Source organism: Crocodylus porosus, unplaced genomic scaffold, assembly GCF_001723895.1.
Source record: "Crocodylus porosus isolate Cpor-Errol unplaced genomic scaffold, CroPor_comp1, whole genome shotgun sequence".
In the NCBI taxonomy this organism is placed as follows: domain Eukaryota; kingdom Metazoa; phylum Chordata; order Crocodylia; family Crocodylidae; genus Crocodylus; species Crocodylus porosus.
In genome coordinates this window covers 92,847,741-92,874,204 of record NW_017728931.1, presented here as the reverse complement: position 1 = coordinate 92,874,204, position 26,464 = coordinate 92,847,741, and the positions used below count along the sequence as shown (strand labels likewise).

The window sequence follows — 26,464 nt, the reverse complement described above, 5'->3', positions numbered from 1 at the left end:
ACTGCCTGGGCACCCCGTCTGCCCGGTTCCAACCACTGGGGGCGCTGGACAAAGCAGGCAGGCAGGGTCTCTGGGACCCATGCAAGCAGGGAATGTTCTGCCGGGTTGATGGGATGGGACCACAGGCGGGCGGGGATTCACAGGCAGGCGCGGGTCCGGGGCTGGGATCTTGGGGCAGTGACAGCGTGGGGCTGGGACCAGGGGCAGAGCCATGATCCACTGGCTTCATGTCCTGCATCAGATACTGGTTCTGTGGGCAGGGTCATGCCAGGAGTGGATCATGGCTTTGCCCCAAGCCCCAGCCCTATCTGCCCAACAGGCCTGCTCCCAGATGCTGCTTCCCACCTGCCCATGGCCCAATCCCATCTTCTCGGCTATGTGTGCCCTGCCTGCAGGGGTCCCAAGGCAGTCTCCATGGAGACCCAGGGGATGGAGCTGGGATTGCTGGATGGTGACAGTGCAGAAATAGGCCCTGGGGTAGAACCACTTAGAGAGTTTGAGTGGGCTGGGGGGTGAAGGTGGTGACCCAGCCCACAACAGCTCACCCAAGCTCCCTAAGTCACCCTCCAGTCTAAATAATTGCCCACCCCTGGTAGGGGATTGAAAGTGACAAAAATCCTGTTCTAGAGAGTTTCACGGAGCAAGGATCTTGTCAGTTTTAATCACCTGCCAACTCTCAAGAACTTGTTGGATTTTTTTCACCCTGGTAACCAGGCTTAATTTTCTGAAGAATTATTTTTTCTTAAGTGTTTGTTTGATTATGAAAAAAAATAAATTGGAGGTTGAGGAGAAGGGTGTACATTTGACTTGTCATCCTATGCCATGCTGCTTATTATAGAAGGCAGGTGGTTCCTATGAATTACTCATCATCTCAACAAGCGGTGAAAATTAATTCCATACCCTGTAGCTTTTGCAGATGTCATTGTTCAATGCTTGCTGCAAAAACAGCCTTGCAAATGAAAACATTGGACCGATTATTAGTATTTAATGGAATGGACTGTGCAGAGGAATGAATAATATTATCCATAAAATGGGCATTAATAGAGGCACCTGGTTAACCAGCTAAGCTTCTTACCCTTCAGGTTTCTGATAGAACTGCACAGCTCAAAATGCACAAGCTTACTTGGCTCTGTTTCCCCTTACCTTCAGAATTAAAGGAAAAGAATATTAAGTATCCTTTTCTGCTGTTTAATTTTATTTTAGATTTTGGCCTCCTAAGGTCTACATAGATATTGAAAGTAATTATTCAGATGTTGACTGACAGCCAGCAACTGAACTCTTCAAGTGACAAATCTGACAGTCAGCTGTTATTTGCTCTTTGTAAGTGCAATTTTGTATAAAAGGATGTTAAAAGGATAAGAAATAAAGACGAGGGGTAAAATTAACCTTTGTTGTTGTTTTTTTTATCATACCAAAGAAGAAGAATGGAGAATCAGTAACTAGAAGATGAGTAAATTCCCTTCCTTAAAGGCTTTTAAAGTGTGTAGTAATTGCAGTTTTGGTGGGAAATATGAAGATTTTATTTTGCTTCTGTAAAAAGAAAAGACCAAAGCAAATATATTAAAACAAGAATACAAGTATGTTAAAACCATTCAGTGTTTCATGTTCAATATCATCATTCAGTAATACTGAACCACACTATCAAGTTTTGAAACTGCTCCTTGGTGGAATTGGTAGCAAAATTCCAACTAACTCTATGAATAGTGGAGGAGAGAGTCTCTGGAGCTAGGGACAGACATTCAAAAAGCCTGAACGTGAATTGATTCAATCCTTGCAGGTTAGTGTAACCTGCAGAGAGTGAATCAGTTTACAAGTGGATAGACATTCCCTTTCCATTCAGGAAATGCAGACACATGCCTGCAGTGGCTCAAGCCAGAAGCCTGGGGGAGCTAGAGCAACCCTCCCTACCACCTGGGAAGCTGAGCTGAGGGAGTGGGATATGGCCAGGCCCTGGGAAGCCCAGCCCAGTACCTCTGACAGCCAGGAACAAACCTAGTACACAGGGCTTCTCAGCCCCCAGAGGGGAACTCTTTTTTTTTGTCCTCCCTCTCCCACTCTTGTCTCTCCACCTTCCTCCTGCCTACCCCCTGCTGCTGTGGGGTGAGAAAGGGGGCTCTGTGAGGCTGCCTGGCTCCAGAGGGGGTCTCCTTCCCCCACCACAGAGGGGTAATGGAAGTGCCATGTTCAGCTTGGGGGGAGGGAGGTTTAGGGACCCCCCACACACTCCCCCCCCCATGGTGTGCAGCCATTGCCTGACAGCAGCAGCAGGTGGAGAGGTCAGGGCCCTTTTGCATAGCACAAGTACGGCTCTGTCCAGCACTGCTTGGGGGGCCCTATTGCCAAGGCTCTGCTTTCTGTGCCTGCAGCTCCAGTACTTGCAGTGGGGAAAGCCCCGCGCTGGATTCTGTGAAGCAGTGGGCAGGGCTCCCTCCATTCCCAACAGAGTATGGGGACCTGTGCAGCAGGAAGCGGGGGAGGCAGCAGGCTTCAGTGCAGGGCTTCCCCTGCTGCCAGTGTTGGAGCTGCAGGCACACAGCACAGAGACCTGGTGACGCTCCCTCCCCCTATGCAATATTGGCCGGAACCACGCCTGCACTGGGCATGACCACCCTGACTTCCCCGCCTGCTGCTGCCTGGCAGCGGAGGCTGCATGCCATGAGGGGAGTGTGCTGGGGGGTCCCTACACCCCCCCCACCCTCCCTCACACCCCACATACCCACATCCTGGCCACTGCCAGCTCCCACTGCCGCTCTAGGCACAGGCTCCACACTACGTTCCAACTTCTGCCCAGTTGCACCTCTTCCTCCCTCCCCTTTCCGCTGCCTCTGGTTGCAGTGGTGTGGGGGAAGAGGGGCTCTGTGAGAGGCTGCCCAGTTCTGGCCCCAGAGGGGAACTCTGTTCAGTGCTGGAGGGGACTCTTTTCCCTCCCCTTGCCCCTGTTCCCTGCCCCTCTGCCACATCCAGTGCTACACAGAGTCCCCCTTGCCACCCTGAGAGAAGGAGGAGGGGGAAGAGTCCCCCCCCAGCATGGAACCTCCCTCCTCACCCTGTGGGACAACTAACCCATCATGGCCCCATTAAAGTGAAGGGCAGGGAAAAGGGTTAATTCCTCCCTCTCTCCCTTCCTTGCACCCGGGTCTGCCAGCCCCAGGGGCCACCGCCATGGCTGTGTCCTGTCTGCTTCCTGGCAGACAGGGTGGCTCTGGCTGTGATGGGGGAGGAGAGGAAGGAGGGAAGAATTAACCCACTCCCTGCCCACTTTGCCTTAATAGGGCCATGCCAGCTGGTGTCTGCACTGGGGCTGGTCCCTGCTCAGACTAGAGAACAGAGGGGCCCTGTGGCTGGAGGGGCCCTGTGGCTGGAGCAGAGAGCTCTGCCCAGCCCAGAGAGCATGTTAGGATACTGGGGGAGTCTGGTTTAACTTAAACCAGGAAGGGGTTTGGGACAGACATTGCATAAACTGGTTTGAGCCAAATCAGTTCAGTCTGATACAATATACAACCAGGTGTATCTCAAACCAGTTTTCGCCATTTTGAAACTAGTTTATGTGCACTGAATGTCTGTTCTGTTACAGGTTTAAACCAGGTCTGATCACTTAAACCAGTTTATGTGTAATGCCTGTCCCTAGGCCACAAGGAGAGCCTTATTTAGACTGTTTAGTGGAAGAGGGGACTGTCTTTTTCTCTCTCACTGAAAAGTGTTTCATACTTGGCCCCTGGAGGGCCACACACTTTTTTACTTTTACCTTTTGTTTTGAACTTTTAAAATTTTAATCTAAATCCATTAATGTTTTTCAAAAGTACAGTGTAAAAATCTCAGTGTACATGTTTTCCTGCAGATAATTTTATCAAATTTTACTAATGTTAGTCAAGTTTAACATTTAACTTTTATTCATGAAAAATTCTTTGGAATAGGATGTGTCAGCTACATAGAAAATAGACAAACATTGAAATATTATTGTTTTTTGTTGTGCGTCTTTGTTAATATTGTAGCTATGAAACACATTCCTTCAAATATTCTTGGAGATATAGATCCAAAATATTTTAGTTATATATAACTAAAATGTTTTGGATTTCATGCATTATTTGTGAGTGCTAAAAATGAAGCTTGTGTTTTGTGACATTTTGACGGTATAGACATTTTATCTTGAAAAACAGAAAAAATGCATTCTGTGTATGTAATAGCAATACAATTTTAGTTTACTATGTATTTTTAAATTGAAAAGTTATTTAAGTAGTTTAGATTAAACTGGTTATATATGTGTTATGTTCTTAATAATCTTCCTTGAGCAATCCATGATTCTTCCTGCAATGTTTGTCCATATCTAAGTGTAGGCTTTCCTTTAATGTTTGTACAACTCTATGATTATGTTTGCATACTTTTGAAAAAGCTAAATCCTTTCCACCTTCTGGTTTGTCATTTTCTGAAGGTAAATCTTTTTTAATTACTTTGCTTCTTTTGGTGTTTATATGAGTACTTCCATTTTTTCCAAGGGAGTACCATACATGTGTGGCAATGAACTACCCTAGACATCACAGAGATTACAAAACCATGGGAACAAGGAGAAAAATTTTACTTTCAGTTAGGCAAGGGTTTCGTAGCAACTTCTGAATGAAATAAATGCTTAGCAGTATTTACTGAACTGCTATAGTACAGGGGCAAAGTACAAGACCTACAGTATATAAAAACTCCCTCAAGTATTTACTGGCTTTACTCTTTTTCAGTCTTGATCATAAATTACACTTTTCTGTTGAACTCAGCTATAAGAAACAAAAGTAAACTTTAAAAGAAATTGATTAAAATGATTAGAAACCTTTTAAGTATGTGGGGTGGGGGTTACTGGAAAAAGTAATTGTCACTTATCAAGGTGAAGAGAAATGTATTTATTTTTATTCTATATTTATTATAATTTTAGATTTCAAAAGAGACTTTATCCTTAAGTAAGTGACACAAATATATTCATCAAAAGTTAAGTTGATTATACACCTGGATTGTGCTTGTCTTAGGCTATTTATGGCATCTCATTGATTATATCATCATCAAAAAAAGAGACCAACAAGATATCAGAGTGACAAAGGCCATGAGAAGTGTAGAATGTTGGACTGAATACAGGCTTATAGTCTCTAAGCCGAATATGTGGACACATTCTAGTAGACAACCAAAAGGTAAAAAAGCACCCAAAAAGCTCAGCATCTCCAAACTGAAACAGAAGAATATGAAACAAGCATTTGTTGAAGAACTGCACAGCCGGCTAGTAACAACTAATGTAAACTCCAATAACGCTGAGGAAAATTGGGCATCCCTTAGAGACTCTGTTTATTTGGCTGCATATAATACCCTTGGTCCAACCATATGTAAACATCAAGATTGAGTTGATGAAAACGATACTGATATAGGGAGACTCTTGAACGAGAAACATTGGCTCCATAAGGCCTGCTTAGAAAAGAGCACTTCAACATTTCATAGACATTAGACATTAGGGCTGGAAGGGACCTCGGGAGATCATCGAGTCCAGCCCCCAAACATCTAAGAAGACAACTTTTGCTACCATCAAAAGGATTGTCCAATGCAAACTCAGAGAGATGCAAAACTCATGGCTAAGCAACAAGGCATGTGAGATTCAGTCCTATGCAGACAGGAATGATATGAAGAACTTATATGATCCTCTGAGGACAATCTATGGGCCATGATCATCAGGAACATCTCTAATACTGAATGGTGATGGTACCACACCGCTCACCAATAAAAGAAAGATGCTGCAGAGAGGGGTAGAACACTTCAACATCCTCAGTAAACAGTCATCTATTAGTGCAGAGGCAATTGATTGACTGCCCCAGGTAGACATCAACATATCTCTTGCTGATCCTCCAGCGCTGACTGAAACTATGAAAACAATTAACTTTTTGCCAAATGGTAAAGCACCTGGAGCAGATGTTATACCAGGAGAGGTCTACAAGGCTGGAGGCTCACACATGGCTTTGAAACTGAGTCTTTCAGTCAATGTGGACTCAAGGTATTATATGCCAGGTGTATAATGACACATCTGTCGTCGACTTGTACAAGTGGAAAGGCAATAGAAAAACCTGAGACAGCCATCAGGGCATCTCCTTGCTGTTAGTAGCTGGTAAAATCCTCACCAGAATTTTGCTGAATCACCTTGTGAAACACATTGAACAAGGGCTGTTGCCTGAGAGTCCATGTGGTTTCAGGAAAGGACATAGGACCATAGACATGGTGTTTGCAGCTCATCTACTTCAGGAGAAATGCCAGGATCAGAACTCCAAACTGTACATGACTTTCATTGCCCTGACAAAAGCATTTAATACAATCAGTCAGGAGGGACTTTGGAACAGCTTGGCAAAGTTCAGTTTGTCCAGAGAAATTCATTGCAATTGTTCGGCAGTTCCATGATGGCATGCTCCCTCGTGTTATGGATGACCAGTGAGTCATCTGAACCATTCCTAGTAACCAGTGGAGTGAGGCAGGGCTGTGTTGGCCCCAACCCTCTTCAGTATGATGTTTTCTGCAATACTTACAGATGTCTTTTGTGAGTGTGACACTGGGATCAGTTATTGAACTGATGGCAAACTCCTCTTCAATTTGAGGAGACTACAAGTGAAGACAAAATTACAGGAAGTGATTGTTCGTTATCTTCTGTTTGCTGATGACTGTTCCCTGAATGCCAAATCTGAGTCTGACATGTAACAGAGTATGGATCATTTCTCTTCAGCTTATGACATGTTTGGTCTCGCAATCAACACTAAGAAGACAGCAGTGATGTATTGGCCTGCACCAGGAAAGACTTACTAAGAGCCTGCCATCACAGTGAATAGCCAAACCCTCTAGGCCAGGGGTGTCCAACCTTTTTGAATGTAGGGCCGGACCACAAACTTTTTATCACTCAGTGGGCTGGTTAGCCATATTCAGAGGCCTCACAGGAAGTGGTATCACATCAGGAAGTGATGTCACATGACCTTTGACACCAAGTTGCAGGAAGTGACAATGAAATGGGTCTGGAAATGTGGTTTAAAATCCAGAATAAAAGCAAGAATGAAATAATACCAAACACTTGACTAAAATAAACACTTTTGCTTCTCTTCGCTTCTCAATGAATGAAAGAAGCATAATGCAAGTCAACAGATCAAATGTGGAAAAGATATCAGCCAGAGTGGAAACTAATAAAAGCAACAAAATATGGGCATTTTTGAGAATAATCTTCAAGAAGATTTATTGAATTTAATAACTTGTTAGTAATACATCTTTAGCAAGTAGTAACAAGTTGAAACCCCAATCCCACACAAAGAGAAACAGAAGCAAGCACAATCCAAACACTGGACAGTATTTTTACAAAGATTTTTACCTGCTCCAAATTTACATTGGAGCCAAAATCATTCATGCCCTATTCTTGAGCATATTGTTCAGTCTTAAATGAGTATACAGTACAGCTGCAGGGGGCTCAGCCACAGCTTTCCCTCCCTGGTGCAGTCCTGCCAGTCCATCCCATCCCCTATCAAGCGGTGGCTTCCTCATGTGCTGCTGCACTTTCCCCTTACCTGTGCCAGCTGGTCCCAAAAGGCAGGAGGCTCCACTGCCACTTCTGCTGGCCAGTGCTGACCCAGCCGGGCGTCCTCAGCAGCACGTGGGAAGCCAGCTTCAGCCCCATGCTGCCCTGGATGGGATGGGCCCAGCCGGGTCATCACCGGCCAGGAAAAGCAGCATACAGCTGAAGCTGGCTTCCCACATGCTGCTGGGGATGGGAGGAGCCCGGCCATAGACAGTTCAGAGCATAAAATGTCCTGATCAGCCATTCATGCGCTCACAGAAACCAAACCAACCAGTAATGTCACGGTCATGTTCGAATACAAAGGATGAGCAACATTTGTCTAATTGTGTATACTTGCTTGCTACACACCGCCTAATCGGTAGGGGTTTTTTTAGAACAGGTGATATTTGCAAAGAAAACTGCAAAATACATAATGCAGAATACCCACAAGGAATTTCGCATTTGACCCATGGTAACTCTAGGAAGAACTATATTTGTATTCCTTACTTGCTTTGCCCCAACCCTTTACTAACAGAATACCAGAGGATGGGTATTTCTGATCTTGCTCCCACCCCCCACCTTCCCTCATCCTGAGATGCAATGAATGGTCAGTGCATAGATGATTGTAGGCTAGTTATGTGGTCACTATCACTCTTTTGAGTGTATAGCCTTGTAAATCACCCGTTAGAATGTGCCTCCATGAGGACAGATACCAGAGGTTCTGTTAGTATAAAAGTACCTATGGGGGACAATTACAGGAGTACATTTAGGCAAGTGGCTTGAGCAACATCTTAAGTAAAGCTGCTCTTATGCCTTGGTAACATGAATGATTGAGATTCCTAAAAATAATACGCAACTTTCTGTTTACACATTTACTTTGTCCTGCATTCTTTGCACACAACAACTTGAGTCCAGTAGGAACTTTGAGTGCCTAAAGGACTCAGATTTGGGAGCAAAAACATTTAAATGAGATTTCTTGTAGAAGTTTCACACTGGTAGTTAAGCAATGAGTTCCTGTCTTCCTGAATAAACCCTTCTTTCCCCTGCTTTTATTAGCCTGTATGAATCCTCCAGCTTTTTTCAACTTCTGATATTTGCAAACTTCATTTCCTTGCTTGAAAAATGTCTCCCGTATGTGTTAAATCTAGTACAATTACATTTAATCTGTTTTTAATTACCCGTGCTTCCCAATTTTTCAGGCTTCAAAGAAAATATATTAACAGTCCCATTGCCTGTTGTCACATAGATAAGGACAATCGCATTCATATGTGCAGGAGTGGATCCAGAGGGGGTGCTGTGGTATGGCTGCGTTCTCCTTTTGGATTGGACTGAAACATAGAAACCTCCCAGAGAGGTTTAAAGCCCTTAAAGGAAGTAAAAATCTGTCCCTTTCCCCCACACCTGCTGCTGCTGTTTTTTTTTCTGCTGTCCAGTGGTGCGGGGGAAGAAACAGAGCTGTTCCTGTCTGCACCAATCAGGCTGTATGTAGTCTAGGTTCAGATGGGGATGGGGAACGTGGCAATGGGGATGGGCTGTAAAGTCCTTTTTCCTGTGCTTGCTATCTGGGAGGGTGAGGTTGGGGCAGGGAGGGGGCAACTATCTTGTGTTGCCACTGTCCCCATGCCCAGATAAGCCCAGACCCTTCACAGCTTGACTGGGGTAAGCAGGAGCAACTCTAGTACAGTACTTCTCCAGCCCCAGGAATAGGAAGGAAAGCAACAGCCGTAGGCAGGGGAGGTGAGGGGAAGGGGAGGCAGGGATTATCACTTCCTCCAGGAACTTTAAAAAAGCCCCTGGAGGCTCCCAGGGGTGGTCTGCCCACATTAGTGGGAATGGAGGAGGCTGGGAGCTAGAGGTGCAGTCACCCTTCCAGTGCAGGTTGCTGCTTCTGCACCCCACTTTAGGAAAACCTCAATCTGCCCCTGTGTATGCAGCTAGTTTTATTGCTCCCTAAAATTATATACAAAAGAAATTTCTTTCTGTTTTCTTGTAATCAGAGAGATGCGAGTAAGTGGAAACAGCCAGGGACTCTGTCAAGTACATCAAACACAGAAGCTTAATGTCATCATGGAAGCAAAGGTTTTATTTGCTTACAAGTATTGAAATCTTTCCATAGTACTAATAAATTATTCAGGTATGCTTTTTAAAAATCAAGGAGGATAAGACATTAGCAATCTTGTAGGAATGTAAGATTGGTATAGGAATGTAATAATGGAGCATGTAGGCTTTAAGTTCCAGGTCAATAGTTAAAACCCATTTGAATCACTACTGGTTGGAATTAATTTATTATCAGACATCTGACTGGTAGATGTTTTGTGATAATATTTTATAGTCTCAATCTGGTTCCTGATGTTGCACTAGTTTTTTCATCATGCTTGCCTTTAAATAGGGCTGTTTATTAAATATGAGTATGGAGACTGCACTATCTTTTCACTGTGAGAGATGATTGCTTGAGAGAACAGTTTTAAGGCATATCAATACCAATTATAGAGAAGCTTGCACTGTACTGCTGCTGTTGTGCTTGCCTTATTTGCTGTCAGTCCAGCATCTGTCAAAAGTACTAAATTGACTTCAAACAAGGAAAAAGTGGATAGATGGAGAGAGAGATGTCCACGTCAGGAGCGTTCTTTGGAACGCTAGCTCACAATACAGTGACGGACTAGTCTATTGGAAAAATATATGTTAACTATCATAATATTATTATAATGTGTTAATAGACATGTTAACTATCACAATAGTATACACAGTTTAGCACTTAGCATGGATAGGGAGAGTCATATTTAAAAATATGTTACCTGGTTGTAATTAACTCTATGCATGTACTGTGCATATGAGACAATGATTAATACCCAGACAATTGGCGGGGAAATTGAAAAAGTTAAGTATCTAATGTGTGATTTCTGTTTTCTAATATAGACTGTGTAGGCACTGTCTGAAAGAGAGGACCCTTTCAGAGGGTTTCCGAGGATTTCCATATACACTTGGGGGGGAATCACCTTGGTTAAGAACCAAGGACCCTGACTCCATAACTCAAATAGAAAGAAGAAAGTGTGTTTATACCTAAGGAAAATATTAGATTTTTTTTTTTTTTCATACGAACTGTTTGGCATACTGCCAGCAAATTAGTGAGCTCCTCTCCTCAGGCCAGCTTATCTGCAGACTGATCAGAGGCAAGCAGGTATCTTTAATAAACTATCAGGTGTGCAGGAATTTGGTGCATCTAAAAAGATTACTTTGCAAGGGCTAGAGTTGGGGCCAGTTTTGTCTGCAGGTGACATTGCAATGGGTATTTTGCATTTGGCACCTGGCTGTCTCAGGCACAGGTTGACCCAGTTTATTAAGGGAAAAGTTGAGGGGGGAGAAGTTTTAATTTAAGTATTGGATACTGTATTAGACAGCAACCCTACCCACACCTCTGTGTTACATTTAATGCAACTAAAAAGAGGGACTGCTAATAGGACTTTGGAAGTTGTTCCTGTCCATTGTTTACAATAACTCAAATACCTTTTTGTTACTCTGTATGAGAGATCTCCTTGTTAAGATGGGGTTTGAAAGCGCTGAGGGATGCTTCCCAAGATGAGGGAATGCAGGAGAAGTTTTTATTTCTCTGGTGTTTGTTTGCTTGGTTTTTTTTTTTTCCTTTGGAAGGAGGCTGGCTAGCTGTATTCCACTGAACAGTTATTTTAATGCTGCAGGGATTTTACTGCATTGCAGTTTAATAATTAGAGTGGTTAGAGCCTTAGATATGTATCTTTTTACTGTTTAAGCCAGGAATAAATAATACCATGAATTGCCCTTCAGAGGTCTGGAAGGACAGATGCACATCTAAGGCTATTTTACTGCTGGAAGTACAGCTATGATGTGGTTGTGTGGAGGGCTCCCTATTTTTCATAAGCTAATTCAGATTCTGGTCTGCTGCAGAAATGGTACCCAAATAAGCTGACCGTTACAAAATCGGCATTATTGTATCCCCTTCTCTGTCTTTGCAGGACTCTAGGAAGTCACTAGTGTTGTCTGGGCGAACTTCATCGACGTTATCTGACTCTGTTAGTGTTGTTTGGGAGTTACATGTTATCAGTCAGGTCAGGCTTCTTCAGTTTGGGTGATAAGTGTGTGTGCTGTCAGGGTACTGTTTGTGATGTTATGCCCCTAACAATCTCATTGTAATGAAAAAGAGACTGCCGGCTTTGGTTTTTAGTGACCAAGAGCTTGGCCATTTTTATTGTCTATGAACAAGCCTAGACAATGTGGTGCTACATAGGTCATTTGCAGGTATGGTACAGGCCTGAAATAACCCCTAAATCCAGTACAAAATATTATGAGTTCCCAGGCCCCTTTTTATATACTGATCATTATGACTTGATGTTTATGACATACCCATCCTGCTTCTCACTGTTTACTAAAACATCTTCAGGTCATCCATATCCTGCTTCTCCCCAATTAGTGCACCCTCCCCACCACATAGGGACACCTGTTTGCCAGGTCACTCTGAGCTTAGTTTTGGTGTTCTGTACTAGTCTTATCTGGTCTGGCTGCCAGGGCCGCTCGGCCAATCAGTGGCCAGGGGAGCACATGGTGAAAGGAGCAAGATTACAGAAGCCGCTGCACTGCCTACTTGCACCGTGATTTAGGTAGGTTCCTAATTATAAAATACCACAATGTTGCAACATCTAGAGTAAGGCAAGTAGAAAACACCTGAAAACCTAAGCCTCCGCTGTCTTGTGGGTTCTCTTTGGTTGGAGATAGACTAAGGGATGTCACCCTTAGAGAGACATGCCTTTGCTGAGGTATTAGGCTGTCAGCAGTAGTTCTTATCTATTGCTTTCTGGCAGAAACCACAACCATTGAGGCATTGAATGTCTGGACTTGGTTTGGCCTTTGGATTCTGTTTTAATGGTCTAAAGGGAGGATGGTAGGTGCTGGGCAGTCTCCACTCCTCCTAGGCGTATGCATGCCAGGTCTTGGTATGATGGTTGAAGGACTCTGTACAAGATGATTCATCAGGCACCTGACCAGACTTCTTATGCATACACTCTGATCCAGGGGATCAAGTCTTAACAATTTATTCTATATTTGTTGGCCTTGGAGGCATCTCTAAAACTAACAAGCTACTTTTCCAGCATTTCATTGCAAGGTGTATGTGATATGCCTAGTTTTCGTATTCATTGGAGCTTACTTCAGTTCATGTTGTTGACAGGGCCTCTATGTGATTTGTACATACACTGATCAGCAGTTGTATTAATTCATACTCTGTGTCCTACAGTGACTAATATTCTTTTCTTTTTAATTTTTTTAGGGGTTTGTTTTGTTTGTTTTTGCTCTCTACTTTTTGTATTCTGTACCTCAATGAGTACATTTCGGTATTTAAAAATAACAAATATAAATAATTGAAAAGGTTTGTGCAGTTGCTTTGTGAGGCTGGTGATTTATATGTCCATAAATGGGCAGATTGTCTGACCATCATCTCAAAATGAGCATGTCTTTGTGATTCATACTACCAAAAACCTGGGGAAGGGCTTATCAAGAGGGTTTTTGGGGGGAAGTCAGAAAAGGGATACAGAGATCATAGAATCATAAGAAAGTAGGACTAGAATGTACCTTAGGAGGTCATCTAGGAAACCCTGCCAGCCTGCAAGGGAAAACCCATGGTTTCCCACATTTTTCTTCTTTAAAGGAGAATCCATTTTTAAAGTATGTTTGTGACACTTTCATATATTCTTGTGACCCACTTTTGGCTCATAACCCATGGGTTGAGAAACGCTGGTCTAGTTCATACCCCTTTTTGAGGCAGGATCATTCCTATCTACACCATACAGGTTCATCTAACCTGTTCCTAAAACTGTACAACGCTGCACAACTATAAGGCATGTTGTCCCAAGACAGCAAAAAACACCCTAACCTACCACAGGTAAAGGAGGGGGACAAAAGAGACTATCAGTATACTGCTGCTGCAATGAAAGTGGCGGTTCAAGAGACTCAAGGAAAAGGACCACACCCCCATCATAGAGAATGCAAGACTCACCAGTTCATGGTAAGGTATCTATGGGGTAAAATTTCGTCCTGATTCCAAATGTAGTGATTGTTCTGATCTTGAGAAGAGGGGCACAAGAACCTTTGTGGGCTTTTTTTTTAACTCCCAGCTGGACCATTAGTACACTCTGGTCAAAATTTCCTGCCTTGACTGCAGCCAACACCTGATGCTTTTGAGGAAGGCAAAGCCCTCTCCTTGCTATTCCCTTCCAACAAAACACGTAGCAATAGGAGGGGGAAAATATTCTTTCCCATCCCCTTAAGGCAACAAGCAAAGTCCAGAAAAATGGGGGAATAAAAACCCCACCTTCATCTCTGCTGCACAACCTGGGGATTGCAAACACAATTCCACACATCTCATCCCCTAGCTGGTGAGCCAGAGCTTGCCTTTCTGTCAGCTGTCCCCCTTCATAAACTTAGCTCCTTTATGCTTTTATTGCTAAGCTGGTGGCAGAGCCCTGTTTCAGTCTCCTGCTGTTGAGTGTGGTCCCCTCCAATTTCTACCTGCTCTGGGCTGCAGAGCTCTTTTGCTGATTTCCACAGTGGGCTGCATATGGGGTGAGTTCAGGGCTTCTGACTTACTCTTCACAACACACTCCATGCACTGCTACTCTTAGATCATCCCTAAATAATCCAACCTCTGATTGCAAGCCTCCAATGACTGAGATTGCATAACTTCCTTGGACAGTCTATCTAACCTAAACTTCCCTTGCTGCAACCAGAGGCCCTTTTCTGTTACCTGCCACCACTGAGAATAGACTAGCTCCTCTTTATAACCACCCTTCAGGTAGTTGAAAGCTGTTTTTAAATCCCCCTTCACTCTTCTTTTCTCTAGGCTAGATAAAACCAATTCCCTCAGCCTCTCCTCAGAAGTCATGTTCCCCAACCTTCTAACCATTTTTGTTGCCCTCTCCTGGATTCTCTTAAACTTGTCCACATCCTTTTTGTAGCGGAGGCAAAACTGGATTCAGAACTCCAGATGTGGCCTTTAGCAATGCTGAATAGAGGGGGAAAATCACTCCCCTTGATCTGCTGGCAATGCTTCTACTAATGCAGCCGAGTATGCCACAAGGCTTCTTTGAAACAAGGGCACACTGTTAGCTCATATTCAGCTTCTTGTCCACTGTAACCCCAAGGTCTTTTTCTGCAGAGCTGCTGCTTAGCCATTTGGTCCCCAGCCTGTACTTGTTCATGGGATTTTTTCTTCCCCCAGTGTAGGACTTTGCACTAGTCCCTATTGAACTTCGTGAGACTGGAGCAGGGCCGAGCAATTATTTTGGGCAGAGGGCTGCTTACTGAGTTTTGGCAAGCCATCGAGGGCCACATGACAGGCAACCCAGGGCAGATCAATATTAATTTTCTGAATTTTTTAGGGGACTCACAGGCCAAATAGAATGACCTGGTGGGCCTCATCCGGCCACCGGGGTGCATTTTGCCCACTCCTGGTTTGAAGGATTGGACCAAAAGCAATTTGTCTAGGTTTCCCTCAATCCAAGTTCTGAAATCTCTGCCTCTGATAGATGGATTACAAACAAGACTAGTAAATCTGTCACTCTAGAGCATTTTAAAAATAATGTTATGCTACAGGTGAGCAGATAGTTTTTCTTGGTAATCAAAATGAATATTGGGAAGGAAAAATGCACACATACAGCCCCTCATTGTGACAGGGCAGAATTTAGATATTCAGTTTTAATTTTCCATAATGGTTATTCAGTTTTAATTTTCCATGATGTCAGGATGTTTGGAAAAAGGGAGAGTCCCCACCCTATTCAGGCACAATTGTAGAAACAAACCATATTTTCTAAATGTAGAAGCATTCATTGGTAAGAGACAGTTCAGATGTACTAGTCATATGTGTTGACTTGTATGTTACAAAGAATAAAGAAAAAAAAGTAAACTATGTAATTTTAAAACACTGTAAACAACAAAACAAGGTCTATAGGTGGTACCCTTTTGGGGAGGCTTTACCCATGCCCAGGCAGTCTGGGACTTGGGTAGTTCTGGAGGGCTGCCAAAGGGTGTTTCTGGGGACCTGCATCCTCATACCTGCCCTTCGGCTATGGGCTGGGGGGGGGGCCTACACTGGAGAGTCGTATGAGCTGCTCCATGGGTCCACTGCGCCGCAGGGAGCTGCTAGAAAGCATAGGTCCTTCTGCATTGCAAAGGGCCCCTTATTGCTGCTTGTGAAGCTATAGCACTGATCTCCACTTCCACTAGGTGGCTTTGAGGAGTTAATTTCAGTTTTTGTCAGCATATCGCACCCCAAAGTTTCTAGTTCTAATCCCACCTCTACTGGGGCAGGAGACTGCAAGAGAACTCCAAGAAAGCCAGCCAAACAGTAAAGAGCCTGAACTACCAGCACCAACCATGTTGCTTGCTTGGTCACAAAGGGTGTATGCAGGGGTGGTGTGCTTTATGGCTAAGGATTTGACATTCAAAAAGCCTGAGCCTGTATTGATTCAATCTTTGCAAGTTAATCTAACCTGGCTAGGCTAAATCAGTTTTGTAACCAGACAGATATCCTAGAAGTGCAGGAACATCCCTGCAGTGGCTCAGGCTAGAAGTTGGGGGGCACTAGAGCAGCCCTCCCTTCCGTTCTCTTCCACAGTGCTGAGCTGAGAGGGGCATGGCCAGGCCCCAGCAGGATGCTGTGATTACGGAGCTCCCCCCCACTTGACACCCCAGCAGGGAATGTTTATCACTTCTAACTCGGCGGTTATCACTCAATTAAGAAAACAGAGGGACATTACCATCTATCTGTTGATTCTGCCTTTGTCCGGGGTGCTACAGCTCTGACGTAGCCAGCATGTGGTCTGCTAGCTAATACTGAGAGGGTGGAAGAATGCCTCCTTAGCAGGGCAGGGGGAGAGCAAAAGCCAGGCAGATACCTGCAGAGACTGCTGAAGCTGCAGCCAGAGAGCAGAGGGGATAGGTCAGCCCTGCTGTGGAGCAGAGAGCCCTGCCCAGTCCACAGAGCATGCCAAGATGCTGGGGGACTCTGATTTAATATAAAACAGCAAGGGGTTTGAGACGGACATTGCATTAAACCAGTTTGAGCCAAATCAGTTAAGTCTGATACGGTTTGTCTCAAACCAGTTTCCGTCATTTTCAAACTGATTTATGTGCACTAAACATCTGTTCTGTTACAAGTTTAAACCAGCTGCTGATCACTTAAACAGGTTTATGTGTAATGTCTGTCTCTAACATATGTGGTGCAGCCGAGGAGACATGAGGTGTGTGGCCCCAGGGGTTTTTGTCCCTTGCTAGTTCAGCTAGTGGGGTGTGTGGTCACTTGCCACTTCAAAGTTGAATAGCCTTCTTCTAATTTATTATTAATTCTTAAAGGAGATAATCTGTAAGACAAAACTGGGTATATTTTGCTTCAAATTATATTCCCTGTATCTAGATGTTAACATTTTTAAGTTCATATGAACAGCAGCATATTATATTGATAAGGAATGGTTTACAAGTTAGTAATCAAACCTTATAATTCAGCATTTAGTCCAAATAGCTAGGATGGGTTTTGAAAAATATGGGATAAAAAAGAAAACTGGAAAAGAGTCCTTTTCTAAGTCTTTAAGTAACTAGAGAGCTGTTTCAAAGCTTTTACTGCACGCCTGAGATTATGTGAGAGGCAACACTTTTTTGCAAGGGGGAAGAGGAGGAGGGGAGTTGATACTTTTTATTGAACCAGTTACATAGTTGGTATAAAGTTAGACAAACTTGCAAATGCAAGGCATTCTTCTTCAGGTGGTCTTCTTTTTCCTGGACCATCCAGGCTACAACATGACACTAACACTACCACACCTGAGGTTACAGTTTATTCCAGAAATAGGATTAGAAATGGATCTGGGCAATCGAGATTTACCCCAGCCAGGCCCTGTTGCCTCACAGAACTTGTGCTTTCCCTTGGGTTTTCTGCAGTTACAGAAAGTGCACACCTTTTTCTTTTTCTTGTTTGCGCAAGAAACCCTCGTTCATAGCCAGGATCCTTCTGAGCTATGGAGGCAAAGGAAAAGGGGAAAACAATTATCTGTGACCGCACAGCTAAAGTAAGTTGTATTGAAGGCATGTAAATTACTTGGATTTTTCATTTGAATTGTTTATATCTTAAACAGATGTGCTTCCCCAATAACGGCAGTTCTACTCAGTCCTTTTGTTAAATGTATCATGTGTTATCAAGTTCAAGTGTTCATATGGGATCTACTATTTTCTAATCTGTCTCTGAAAACTCAGCAGTTAATTTGAAGAACCATTATCCTTCCGTTTAATATGCTCTTAGCTATTTTTAACCAAGGTAAAAACCTTACAAATCATGGATTTGGATTCTTGTTTCAGTAGTTACAATGCTGGTAATTCCAAACAGTATTGCGTCTTGGCGTCACTATTTAAGCAATCTTCCTTGCTTTGTACACACATACTTTACTTTTCTTTCAGCTATATCTTTGCATTTTAGACACGGTTACTTATTAAAAGTAGTCGACTTTGCTTGCATACAACAAGATATTTTCACTCTTACTTTTTCATTCTTAGTACCTTGCTCTGGAAATTGCCATAGTAAGATATTATTTAATGCAAGAAAAGATGATGGAATGGAGCCCACAATGCAGAGTTCTTAATATCACTGTAATCTTAAATTATTTAAAGGTTTTTAATATTATCCAAAGGATATAGGGAAGTATTTTCAAGTAAAATCTAAGTGCCCATTATGCAGTACTAGCCACACATCCTTCATTAAAAGAACTTTGAATACTTGCCTTTGCAATCCTAATAAAAGTGGGGAAATGCTAGAAATGAGATTGCCTCTGGAAAAATAAGGGAAATAATACTCTTTGACTAGGTGACTAAACCCTGTATCTCAATGTATGTTCAATGTTCCCCAAACTCTCACTAATAAATAGGAAAAACTGGTTCTCTTCTCTCCCAGTTTCTCCCGCCACCAGTTTTTAGTCCAAGCACAATAGTTAAAGTTATGTGTGCTCTCCATTATCTCAGTGCTGATAGGTATATGCTATGTAAGGCTGTAATTATTCATAAGCATATCATAGTACATTATTTTTCATAATAAGAGCAGCGTGAGTTCATCATATCAACCAAAATCCATAAATCATTCATAGGCTCCCTAATCATTCCAGAAGCATTACTCAACCTTAATAATTGCTGGACTACCAACCGTATCTATAAAATCAGAAGGAGTTCTCAGCATCTTGATACAGCTAAGATTAAAGCTAAGCTTATTTATTGTTCACTTCACATCAGGGAACCTGTATTCTAGACTAATACCTACCCTGACTGTGCCCTGTCCCTGGGTATTTATGAACTTGTAGAGACCTTCTGAACCACCTCTTCATTTTGGAGGTATAGGTCCCACGCCTTTTTGGCCTTCATGACCCTGTAGTTTCAGAAACCGGCATCTGGGTTTGATTCTGGAATGAAGTATTACTATAATTGAGGTACCCTCTGTTAGCATTTACATCAGTTAGTTTTTGATGGACCATGACTTTGACTATAGAAAAGATAACTGATTTGTGGGTTTCCTCAGTTATCACCAACTGTCTGAAAGAAATAGTTAATATAATTGGCAAAGAAAATTGTAAATACATAATTTATTAAAGTATCATTGGATTTTTAGAAGAAGTCTAACTAGTATTTCCAGGCTGGTTTTCAACATATGAAATGGCTAGAGTGTATGCTATCTGTGACTTGTTTACTGTGCATTATATTTGACAGACCATAACAAAACAAAATTTTGTTTTAACTTCAAAAGAACTTTAAAAAAGAAGTCTGGTGTTTAATTATGTGGTTTAGTTCTTAGGGAACAGGGAACTTCTCTAAAGCCTTTATTAAATGTATTAAATGGTCACTAGCCCATGTACCTGAAACTACCCATGCTTTACTTGAAATTATACCTAAAATAATTTCTATGTATATATACATATGCATGTACGGAAAGTGGTGTGTGGGTACATGAATGATGTGTGTTAACCTATCTTTATATATTCACGTAATAGCAACATATTTGATGCCTCAGTTTTCCAGAAGTATAGATTTCCAGGAAGACTAAGCTAGAATTTTTTTAAAAATCTGAATTCACTGGTCATTCAAGTTTGGTACAAATGTATTGTTATTATTATTTTGTTTTCAGTGTCATTCATGATAGGTGGAAGAATTACTTATGGAATATATGAGTATGTGTTTAAAGGATAAAAACAACATAGAAAGATTTTAAGAAAAGATTTAGGACAATGCGTAAGTCGTGTGATTCAGCTGCATTTTAGAGTTAGTCTAAATAATTCATCAGCTAAAAAAGATGTAAATAGCATTGTTATTATGTTAAATGTGCAGCAGGGTCTCTCTAATGGCCATTTCAGCTAGTAAAAACTTCCTGAGGCTGAAAAGATAAAGATATGTAAAACAGGATCCCACAGATAATATACTGATTACTTAAAAATAAGGAAATCTCAATGAGTGATGCACATGGAGTTGCATGTGTTGGAAAAAAGTAATAGCTGTCTTCATTGAAAATCTTTTCCTAATAAAAATGTATTGCAAGGTAAGAGAATTAGTTCAAAGGGTTCTTTTGTAATTCTCCGTCACAAAGAATCTGTTTTATTATGATAGCTGCCATCCTGGCAATGAAGTGACAGATTTAGCCATGGGTCTTGAGATGTCCGTTAAATACAGCGCCTCCATTTTTTAATGTTTTTAGTAGCCCACTGAGTAGCTACTGTTCGAAAAGTACAGGTCGCAGTGGGAGGCTGAAAGGGAATGGGCCTCCAGAAGCATTTAGTGTTTAATGGGTCTGCAGCTGTAGTGAATCAGTGTGCAGAAATAATTCTGATTAGGCTTGGTCAATCAAGCTACAAAATCAGATCTGTCCTTTTTTTCCATTTTGCTCTAAAATACAGAAAACACTCATTGTCTACTACACAATTTTAACTAAAAGTGCTGTACTTTAGTTAAATTGTTAATTATTTCTTGTATTTATTATATGGCTGATTCTTTCTTATACCTCTGGATATAATCAGATGCTAAGGGGAACAAATGGTTAGGCTAATGGATGAGTAAAGGAGATCTTTTTCCCCCTCATTTGGGATTTCACTTTAAAAGGAACAAGTAAAGCTATAAAAACAATAATTTTGAAATTTAAGCTTTTTGGAGAATTCAGTGGTATTAAATGTGAATAATAGTTTAATATTGTACTGCACTGGTAGTGTAAGAAGTAGCCAATTATTGACAGTTTTTTATGTCAGCTGTTATTTAAATGCAGCTGCAGATGTGCAATTAGAAGGGCACAACTTTGAATGACAAGCTTTTTGCACAGTCATTCTTTTAAGGGCAAATTTTGAATATATGACAAGACAGAAGAATGGCATCTAAACTTTCCTCTCAATTTTTAAAACATCTCTCTTGCTTGCTTTCTCTCTCTCTCTGTCATCGCTGGGATACATATATGCACTAGGGAACACTTAAGATAGTCTGATTCTTTTTTGTTAAGTTTAAAAGGTCATGTGGCTCTGGTCATTGTTGAACCTTATTGACAATATGCTTTGAAGTAGGGTGTTACATGTTGATTGTGCTTTTGTGTAGACAAGCCTTATTCTGTGCAGGTCTTGAGAGCTGAATAAGTTTCAAAGGAATATATTTAACTACTGTTGTCCACAAACTCTAAAACTAATAAAAGGTGGCAGGGTTTTTGGACATCCATGTGTTAGCGGGGGAAAATCAGAAACTATAAACAGTTTGTAATTTAACTTGTTAGCATCTTGCATTGCATGCTGTTGCAGAAAAGGTGACTGATATGTAAGGTTACATCTCAGATGTTATATTTTTTCCAAGGAGTTATAAAGCTTGAAAAAGCCACTGTTCTGTCAAAATACAGAATTTCCTCAAGGTAGTGCCTGAAAAGCAAAGGTGATTCAGAGATTCATGGGAAGTGATAAACAGGAACTGTGAGCAGTATAGATATCACAGTCACCTTTTCTGAACTTGTTTTTTTTGTCCATATGGATAAATTTGTCTACTTGTATTGAAAAACCATTTATCACTGTAAACAGAAGACTTTTGCAAGGATTGACCTCTCATATGTAGTGAATTGAGCTTTTTCTTCATTTGGCAGTTCAGAAAGCAGAATACAAGGAATGATCTGGAGAAAAATTATTGTTGATTTAACTGTCTTCAGCATTTATGTACTACAGTATGTGTTACCAGGGGAAGCTACTGCAATACTGCATAGATGGAAGATGTCAGTTATTTAAAAACAAAATAAAACCTAATGCAATGCACATAATTTTACTGAAAGATTCAGGCAACTAAGCAGATTTGGCTTGCTTTTAAATAAATACAAGGAAATGTTTAACCCCTATTGTATTGCTACAAAGCCTGGGCTGATCACACAGTGAAGCCTGGGAGGTCCATGTACAATGTGATTGGCTGTGGAAAACAGTGCTCTTTGTACGTGTTTCTACACACAGTCCAGCAACAGCAGGCTTCGACTGCATACAGTTTTGCAGCAGGATTACAATGTAAAGAGAGTTTTACCAATGATTCATCTCTTTCTAATGAGAAAATAGAGAGAGGATTATAATTACACCTACAAGGTAATATTCCTACAGCTTCCTTTTATGTACTATTTTGTTCCCCTTTGATATTTAGTATGACTGTGATAAATTAGCTGACACTTAGATGTAGACATCCAATTTATTCATAACTGGGAAATATGACGAGGTTGATTTTATAACTCTGACGAAGAGGTTAAAATATTTCTTGTGTAATTAATTAAAATATGTTTCATTTGTTCAGTTAACTGCAATGGGAAGTGAAATGAGCACAGTTATAACTTTGCTAGTCTATGTGGAATGGACTGATTTCACTGGAGTCTGTAATATATGAGACTGACTTTTAGTGCAGACTTACAGGGGAAATAAAGTCATTTGAAAAGTCTTGGTCTTTGGGATATGGCTGACACTGTGCTGTCATATATTTGGTTTATTTTCTTAAAAGATTTTATGATGCTGAAAGTTCACATTCATGGAACTGTGGCTATTTTTAATTAAAAAATTATCATTTAGTTTGAACTACATTTTTAGGATTTTCCATGTTGTTGTTGTTGTTGTTGTTGTTATCCTCCCATATGACTGCTTGAGAAGTGACCAAACCAGCATACACTGTGTATGCTAGAAGAAAAATTATCATTCATTGATTCTTTTGCTTGTATTTCATTAGAGACCAGCATGTTGGTATTTCATAGATTTCATAGACATTAGGGCTGGAAGGGACCTCGGAAGATCATCGAGTCCAGCCCCCCTGCCCGAGGGGCAGGAAGTCAGCTGGGGTCATAGGATTCTCTGTCGACTCCTCTAAACATTGGCATAGCATACTTTGATTAATATTAACAATCTTTATAATGACTGTCAGATTTGTCATATAATTCTCTTTAGAGAATAGCTGGAAAAAATTCCTGTTAAAAAAACCAAACAAACCCCAAAAAAATGGTTTTGAACTTTCAGATTGAAATACAGTCTAGGATATATCTAACACAAACCATCCTGCTGCTGTATGAACATCTGTGCAAGTGTTTCTTAAAGTGTGATTACTTTCACATTCCAAAAGAGAACAGAGTTTCTTTCTTAAACCATTTTAACAACTACTGTTAATTTATTTTACAGTATTTTTGATCCATATAAGCAAGTTAAATGTCACAAGACTCTCTAAAAATTTTATCTATGAATCTTTTACTTAATCAGTTGAAATCTTTAACTAAAGTAATGCTGTGGGGAGTCTGTTTCCCTTCATTTTTTTCTGCCTTTTTTATTTGAAACTTGTTTGTGGGGATTATTTTAGCAATAAGTGAAGGATGAAAAAATGGAATTTACACAGAAATACTAACTGGTTTTGGGCATTATAAACTACATTGATAACTGAAAATGCTGAACTAACAAAAACCTATCAATCAGTTTAATTGCTCAGTCAGTACAATCACAGCATAACTTACGTAGTAAAATCACACTACATCTCCTGTATAGCACGTTTTTTTTTAATTGAGCAAAATGTTTAGCAGTCTTTTGTACATGTCATCATGTATACATCATGCACTATCAACAGTCTGTTTGTAGTACTTAAAATTCTAACAGTTTAATATTTGGCAACTCTGCTTAACATTTTTTATTTTAAAATCTGTTGCAAATCAGGACTAAATGGCATTGTTTAGGTTTTGTTAATGCATTCCTTACAAATTGGCTATTGAGTGTTTGGAAACATTACCACTTTAAAAATCATCATCATCCAAACTATCCTATCATCATGCTAAACTGTTCTTTCACTCTTGTGTGAGTCCCTTGAATTCAGTTTTTTGTTTTGGTTCCAATAAGCATCTAAAAGTGTTTTTTCCTCAGAGTTTAGATGCATATATAAACCTCTTTTACTCTTTATGGCTGGAGATCACATGGGAACACACAAACTTTCTTTTCTCATGTAATTTATCATCTGATCTTGGTAGGATAGTATTCACACATCACAATAGTTGAATTCTAAAACAAGGATTTAAGAGTTATGTAAACTTTTTCCAGGCTCAGACAATTTTTCGGTTCATAAAAAACCCTGCACTGCGAGTTTAAAGTCTCCTAGAGAATGACTGGGGTGGTAAGAAATATAAATATAGATGCTTGAAGAACAAACACTTGCTGGAGTGGGATTTTTTTAGGATTTCCAAAGATTAATCTTATTAAAAAATTAAACAGCTACTGTGCTATTTACCATATCTAAAGTGCATTATCATTACTACACAAATAACGTTAGCATTGGAGTATTTAAGTTTTTGAAACCAGAGAACCACTTTATCCTCAGACTGAATTGTAGGTATCTATTCATTAATAGTAGTATGACATTCAGCTGCTAACACTGTGTTGCAAGATGCTTTGTCTGGGTTTTTTTTTTTTTTTTGTGGAAGAGAGTACATATTTCTTCAGAAAACCCTTCTTGATTAAGTATGTACAATTAGGCAACTTTACATTAAATTCAAGAAAATGTAATTTCAGTTCTGACCAGAAGTTCTGTGCTTAAGCTAAATGACTTGTAAGTTAGCTCCTGTTCAGTCATACATCTTGAGGGAGGAGGGTTGGTGATTATAGATATAAGAAGTACCTGGGGACTGAAGTTATTAAATAAAATTAATAAAATCAGTGTGACAGCTTTGTTTCTGTGAACATTGAGAAAAGCTCTGAAGATGAGCGAGACTTGGGAAACAAAAAAGGTATTAAATAATACGTAGCATTACCTGTCATTTCCATACATTCTTATATACCAGAATAATGACAATTGTAGAACTAAAATCTCCAACTAGAACTGTTTTTACTCATGTGCCTCAGGAAATCAAAAATATATTAGTTTTTAATATATCTTTTATTTATTGTTTACTGTGAATGAAAGATCAGAGCACAGTTGTACTAAGTAGAATATTTTCCACTAGTTTTAAAATGGATTTAAACTGTCTTTTGCCATTATATGTTTTTTAATATATTCAAAATCTCAAACCACTAAGAGGATGCCCTACATATTAAAGGGATGCTCTGTTATGTTGCAGTACAAACCAGCTACAGTGGACAAATGTACCAAAATAACATCAATCACTTCAAAATTAAAACTTGTTTGAATTTGCATTTAAAAGGGAAGGTTTCACCCAACAAACATCTTATGATTCTTTGATTGCACCAGGACTGACTGAAATGAAAATTTTGTATAAACATTTTTTTTCCCATGGGGTGAAATAATTTATGATATCATGTGGAGGCATTAGCCTAAGGGACTGAAATAAGTATACGCCACTATATTCTGTTTTTGCTGATGTTTTGCATGAGGAGCTTAATATATTACTCAAGAAAAGAATGCAGCCACTTCCTAAAATTTCATTTTGAGAAAGAAGTAATGGCATCTTGAGCCAAATAAAACCTCCTTATTACTGGAGGTGTTAATTGTTTAATATATTATTTTTTAATACTGTAGAAATACCTAATTACATCAGTCAGAATTAGAGTCTTGTGCCCAGTGCAGCACTTAACATGTAGGAAGGAGTTTACAGTTGGAAAGAGACAGGGTCTTATGCTGAAGCCCATATTAACCCTGCTGGCCTTTTTTTATTGCATCAAAATGAAAAGATTTCATACTTTTACAGAGTATTGGAACTAAGGTGAATTTGTCCAAAATGCCTATGGTCCATCTCCCAAAATTGGTCTCTGAAGTACAAAGCAGAATTGTTTCCTAAGACCAAACAAGCAACTCATAAAGCTTGTCTAACCACTTAGGCATTCAAGGGCTTGCCTGTATTGCCCTGGATGCTGATGTTGGGGAGTATGGGGATGAGCATGCTCTCTCTACCTGCATACTCCAGACCTTGTTGCTGGCCCCCATCCCCATGTTTGCCCATAAGGCTGGTCCAAGGCATTCCCAGTGGCTACTCTCAGGCACGCTGATAGCTTGAGAGCAGCACTGGAGATGAGGCTAAAGTAGCTTCACTGGCAAATTTCTGGGACTGGTGTGCCCTCAGCAGGACTTGTTGCTACAGCAATATAGGCAAGCCCTGACAGCTCCTACATTTTGACCTGTACAGTTACTTAGTACTACTGCACCTGCCTAGAACTGCTGCCACCTTGCCATCTGACTATTTCAACACCTGTCTCATGCATAAGGCTATTTGGGATTCACAAATTACACATCCCCATGGCTAAGGCCTAGATTCCCCAAAGGATTTAATTATTATAATGGAATTTCATAGATTTCATAGATTTCATAGACATTAGGGCTGGAAGGGACCTCAGGAGATCATCGAGTCCAGCCCCCTGCCCAAAGGGCAGGAAGTCAGCTGGGGTCATAGGATCCCAGCAAGATAAGCATCCA

The 26,464-nt window shown here is 40.8% G+C and overlaps 1 protein-coding gene across 2 annotated transcripts in view; it reads left to right on the top strand.

The window, feature by feature from the left end:
- NRCAM (neuronal cell adhesion molecule) overlaps positions 1–26,464 on the top strand; it is a 216,002-nt gene that overhangs the window by 33,824 nt on the left and 155,714 nt on the right. Inside the window, exon 1 of one of the 2 annotated variants that reach the window (XM_019543377.1) lies at positions 22,068–22,173. The exons of the other annotated variant lie outside the window; for it this stretch is intronic. The gene's annotated coding sequence lies outside the window, so the exon portion shown is untranslated. Of the gene's footprint in view, positions 1–22,067; positions 22,174–26,464 lie in introns of those variants that run through there. 2 annotated transcript variants of the gene reach the window in all.